Consider the following 5,904-nt stretch of genomic DNA (forward strand, 5'->3'; position numbering starts at 1 on the left):
GGCGAGGATCAGGAGGCGCCTCCGCCACCTCCTCCCCAAGAAGGCGCCCTGGCTCCAAGGCGCGCCGCCCCAGGGTGAGACCCTCCACGTCCGGCGCCTGCGCGGCAAGAAGGGAGCTGCCAAGAGATCCCTTGTCCCCAAGAAGGTGCTCTCACGCTCCCAGCACCGGCGCGCCAAGATCGTGTCCCTGCGCCTCCATGCCGAGACCCCGCGCTGCTCCAAGCGGCGGCGCATGGTAATCACCAGGAGCAGGCCCAGCACCGGCAAAGGGTGCCGGCGGCCACAGCAGGCTGCCGCGCCTTCACCCCCGAGCTACGCGGCATCACATGGCCAAGCGAGTTCAAGCCTGATCTGCCCCCTCGCTACGATGGCACGGCGGACCCCGCGGAATTCCTGCAGCTCTACGAGCTGGGCATCGAAGCCGCCAACGGAGACGAAAAGGTCATGGTGAACTGGTTTCCCATGGCGCTCAAGGACGGTGCCCGCACCTGGCTCCTGAACCTGGCTCCCAGCACGATCTCCTCCTGGGATGAGATGCGCACTCACTTCATCGCCAACTTCCAGGGCACTCGCGACCGGCCCCCGACCATAAGCGACCTACTCCGCATCAAGCAACAGCCAGGGGAAACCCTGCAGAAATACATCCAGCGCTTCAACAACTCTCACCTCAAGATCCCCAGGGTGACTGAGGAAGCCATTATCTCAGCCTTCTCCGACGGCGTGCGTGACATCAAGATGAAGGAGGAGCTGGCAATCCATGAAGACCTGTGCACATCCCTAGAGCTGTTCAACTTGGCGACCAAGTGCGCCAGGGCTGAGGAAGGACGCCTCTCCCTCCTCGAGCTCCCAGCTGCCAACCCAGAAGAGAAAAAGCCCAAGGCCAAGGACGTGAAGCGTAAGGGAGCTACCGTGCTCGCAGCGGAACCAGACACCAAGCGAGGCAGGGATCAGCCTGAGTCATCCAAGGGCAGCCGATACTGCGTGTACCACGACCTCCACACCCACAACACCAACGAATGCCAAGAGCTTAGGGCCGTGCGAGATGGGCGTATCGGCCGACACCCCGAGCGCAACGACAGGGGCTATGGCCGAGGAGGAGAGGTGGAGGACGATGGGAAGACCGTGGCCCTCGCCAAGGGTGGCGTGACCGACCTCGCGAGGATCGCTGGCAGGACCAGCCTCGCAAGGGAGGCTGGAGGGATCAGCCTCGTGAGGATCGCCCGCACGGCAACGCAGGCCTCCCTCCTCTACCACCACCACCAAGAAGGAACGAAGACCAACATCAAGACGAGGGGGGTTGGGGCTTCCAGGAACCGCGCGCAATCGCTTGCATCTTGGGTGACGCCCAGGCCCCAGCATCACAGCGCATCTTCAAGCAGTTTGCTCGCGAGGTGAATGCAGTCCTCCCCGAGCTTGAGGCCACGCGCCCTCTCAGGTGGTCTGCATGCGCCATCACGTCCAGCTCAGCGGATCAGCTCAAGTGTGCGGCAACGGCCGGAGTTCTCCCGATGCTTTGCTCCCCAGTCATCAGCAATGTGTAGGTCACCAGGACCCTCGTTGATGGCGGAGCAGGACTCAACGTCCTGTCCGTCGAGACGTTCGACAATCTCCAAGTGCCGTATGATCAGCTCCAGCCGACCAAGCCTTTCTCAGGAGTCACTGATGGTTCCACCGTTCCGATAGGGCAAGTTCGCCTGCCAGTCACCTTCGGGCAGCGCAACAACTACCACACCGAGCTCATCGACTTCGACGTCGCCCACATTCGCCTGCCATACAACACCATCCTCGGGTACCCAGCCCTAGCCAAGTTCATGGCAGTGACTCACCATGGCTACAATGTCCTCAAGATGCCAGGAAGCGGTGGAGTCATCACCGTACCCTGTGAGGAAAGGGACGCGGTGTGTTCACTTGAGCGTGCGTCCCAAGCCGCAGCAACCGAAGACCCAGATCACAGGAACGGGAGACTTCCCGAGGCGAACCTTAAGAAGAAGAAGGATTCGCCTAGCCCAAGCCATAAGGAGGCAGGCACCTCCGGAGGCGTTGCGTCAGGATTCGCGCCCGTTCAGGGAGCGCCACCCTCTGTCGCATAGGAAAGCGCGCCCGGCGCCCTCCTCAGGCAGGGCTCGGGGGCTCTTTCTTGGAGAGCCACCGACTTTGCCAAGGTCACGAGGGAGGCGCTCGGGCACCACTTGGAGGGGTGCTTCCAGGCACGTTTCCCTCAGGAAGGTACGAGTCAAGGAAGACCAATCCCTCAGGAGTTCATCGCAGGAAACACCCAGGAGCTACAGGAGTCGAGAGTCATGCACGGCAGCCGCCGCTTGCCCGCTGTGGCCCCACATCCAGGCGAGGATGGTGGGTTGCGCATCTGCATCGACGTGCCAGGGCTCAATCGAGCCGCATCTCAGGAGCGCCTCTGGCCTTCGCGCGTGGGGCATTGCGAGGGTCCACCTCAAAGCTACGTTCGCATGCCTTTCGGCCTGCCGAACGCGGTCGCCGCTCATCAGCGCCTGCTGAGGAGCATTCTGGAGGCTCAGGAGGTCAGGCATTGTGCGGTCCTGGCGGAGGTGGAGATGGCCCTCGAAGACCTACCCGTGCCCCCGGAGCCTCCTGAGACTCCTGGGCCTGGGGGCTCGTGAGGGTCGACGTCTTCACCGCGCGTCGCCCACTTCTTCGACATCACTTCATCTTCAACGGCATCAGGTGACATCTTTCAAGTTCCATTTTTAGCTGGGAGAGGCCACAGGGCCGCGTCGTTCCCAGGTCGCGTGGGTCCGTCCCTGCGGCGCGTATCCGTTTTGCTTACGCTCTTTACCTACCTTGTTGGGGGCGCCCCTCGGGCTGCATCATCCCCAAGATGCTCGGGCCTGGTCCAGCGTCGTTTGCTTTTCCCGCATCTACTTGAAACGGATTTGCTCCTTCGTACTTAACATACCTGACCTAATCGCTTGCTCGATTGACACCTACCCATGGAGCCGCTCGCTCTGGCAGGACGTTTGCGTACGGGTCCGTCCCTACAACGCCGATAAATCTGAGTGGTCGAGCTCTGGCCGCGGCAGCCCCGCAAGGCGCCACCTCACCAGGCCCTCAGTGCCCCAATCACTCCCTTGGAGCGACCAATGGTTGGCTGGCAACCGTAGCGACAAGTCTTGTCTCTCCTTGTGATTGGTATGTAGGACCCACTCCAGGAGCAACGTTGGGGACATCGCGGCTATCTCTCCCTCTCTCCAGCATGGACCGCTTGCACGTTAAAAGGGGGGCGCCTGAGCATCGTGACTCATGGGCTCCTACTGGCTCTCCAGCCCTCACCCCCTGGCCTTGACCCACGGCATCGCGACCTGTCATACCAGCGGCGGCTGAGCTCGCTCGAGGGCCGGGACCTGAGGACGTAGAGCATTAAGGAAAGTGTGGGGAAGTGGGAAGAAGCTCGCGAGGACCTAACCCAGCAGCACCTCAGCTACCGCCACTCGGGCCGGGCGCCCTGTCAAAGAACTACCCCAAACTCAAAAGATAAGTCACGCCCTTACAGGAGCTAGACCAACGCAGCACCAAACCCTCGCCTAGTGCAGCTCTGTCACGACGATGTTGCCTTCCTTTCTCGCCCAGCGAGGGCTGCTCGAGCACTAAAGGGGACCTCCCGAGCATCGCAACTCGGCGGCTCTTACCGGACCTCGGGCCGCTCACCTCCTGGCCTTGACCACGACATCGTGACCTGGCATACCAGCGACGGCTGAGGCCCGCCTGGGGGCTGGGACCTGTCAGCGTAGAGCGCTAAGTCCTCGTGAGGATAGAAAGGGGGAGCCGAGCCGGGACAGGACAAACATCTCGCATCGATTCATATTAGGGATATAATGTTCGCAAAAGACATGGCAGGCGCCTTACATACCCCCGCGGGGTGTTGCTTCGATTCCTCGCAAGGAACAAAAGGTGCTAATCCTAAGGAACGCTAATTGCCCGCGCCTCCGCAAGCGACGCCATCATCAACAGTGGACTGCCCGGCGCCGGCGCCAACCCCACCCAGATCAGTGGTGTCGGCAGCCCGATGCAGTTGCCCTACTCCAAGCACGGCGTGAGCTCGGAGGCTCGTAGCTATCGTTGCTCATCTCCGGAGTCACGAGAAGCTCGGGGGAGCCGCTGGATTCCCCAGCTCCTCCGCTGCCGCCTGAAGAGCTGCTGGAGGGCCGATGGGCAGGCCAGGTCCTCGCCAGTCTGATGCCCCTGCCGCTTTCCTTGGGGTAGCACTCCAACCGGCGTCCTTCAGCATCGAAGACCTTGAAGAACATCAGGGAGGCACCGTTGTATTCAAGATGAATTACGAGGGCACCCTCCGTCCGGCAGACCCGGGCGATCTCACCCCAGCCCCGGGTCATGTAGACCTTGCCCGGGGCGACGATCGCGACCTCCGCTCCGGTCGCGAGGGTGCTGCAGTCGGTGTGCTGCAGCCAGAGCTCCAAAGACCCACTCGGCGGCATCTCAAAGGCGAAGGAGGGAGGAAGGTGGATCCAAGAGCTTGGGGGCATGGCGGCGTGAAGAACGAGCTCAGAGGAGGAGCCCTCGGCGTGGACTCCAGGAGGAATGACGCGCACCGCCATGACTCTCCGGCGTCGGCGTCGGCGGCGGCACCGTCGGTGTCGCTCGACGCCCTCTTCCCCAGGGCCCTCGATTCGGGCGTACAAGGGCAGTGGAAACCCAAGCGGCGGCCGCTCGTACCAGGGCCTCGACGCCTCCTGCCAAGCACCCTCATCTCGGCGGCAGGGGACTAGCCGTTTCTTTGGCGGAAGAGGGTCGGGACCTTCTCGGGGGGCCTTTCCCTTCTCTTCTGCAGAAAACCGGTGGATTGGTGCCATTGGTGTAAGGAGAAGCAAGGACGAGGAAGCGGAAGGAAAGGAGTAGCAGGAAGGGATAAGCTAACGAGGCTCATGCGGCCCCGTACTTATAGCCGGAGAAGGCCAACCACTGGCCACCACGATCGCAGGTAATCATGACCCATTTCTCTGCATGCAGGGACTTGTCAAGTCGAGCGGTTGCCGAGGCGTCGTGGGGAAGCGCAGACGCCCACGTCCAATCAATCGCCACGCGGCGCCCAAGGCCGCAGGCTATTGGGGCCCGCGGCGCTTCGCGCTTTCCCCTTCGCTTCTCTGCTAAGCCAAGCCCGGGCGTGCCTTGGGCCAGGGGGCTACTGTCGGCGTTCTGGAAACGGGGGTCCCCAGACTTGCCTGCCTGCGGCCTGTGGCGTGGCTCGAGTGGGGGCCCAATGCGGCCCAGCTTCATCAGCTCAAGCTCAAGACCCTCGCAAGGGGCCAAGCCTTGCGGGGTGGACGACAGGAGGCTTCCTCAAGAGTAGCCTCATCAGGAAGGCTCGCGAGGAGGTGGAGAGATCAAGGCAGGGGTGCCTCGCGAGGAGCCCGTGACGCAAGCCATGAAGATCAAGATTAGGCGGGCGTCGGCCTGCGCAATGTCCTTGTTTCCCCTTCGATGCAAAGGGAGCAAGCACAGGCCAAGGCATCAGGCAAAGGTTACCATTCCGGTGCAACGAGACCAAGACCAGCAGAGCGGCAGGATGGAGGTCACCGTGGAGCCCAAGACGGCGTCATCACCAGTACTTTTGGCAGCCGAAGACCACCTTTGGTCAGGATAACTTGTACTAGATGTTCCCCTTCAAAATGGCCAATTGTTGGCGCCCTTCCCGCTCATTATTTGGGAAGAGGACCAGGGACTCTATAAATAGGACTAGCCCCTGAAGGAAGAAAGAAAGAGGAAAAAAGAAGAGAGAAGAGAAAGAGAGAGAGAGAGAGAGAGATCCGGACCAAGTAGAACACACTGCACCAGCTCAAGAACACCTCTCACGAGGCCGTTCTTCCCCCTGTATTGTTCATCATCAGCCCCTGAGGCAATCCACCACACCAC

The sequence above is a fragment of the Triticum urartu genome, chromosome 6 (assembly GCF_003073215.2).
Source record: "Triticum urartu cultivar G1812 chromosome 6, Tu2.1, whole genome shotgun sequence".
NCBI lineage: Eukaryota > Viridiplantae > Streptophyta > Magnoliopsida > Poales > Poaceae > Triticum > Triticum urartu.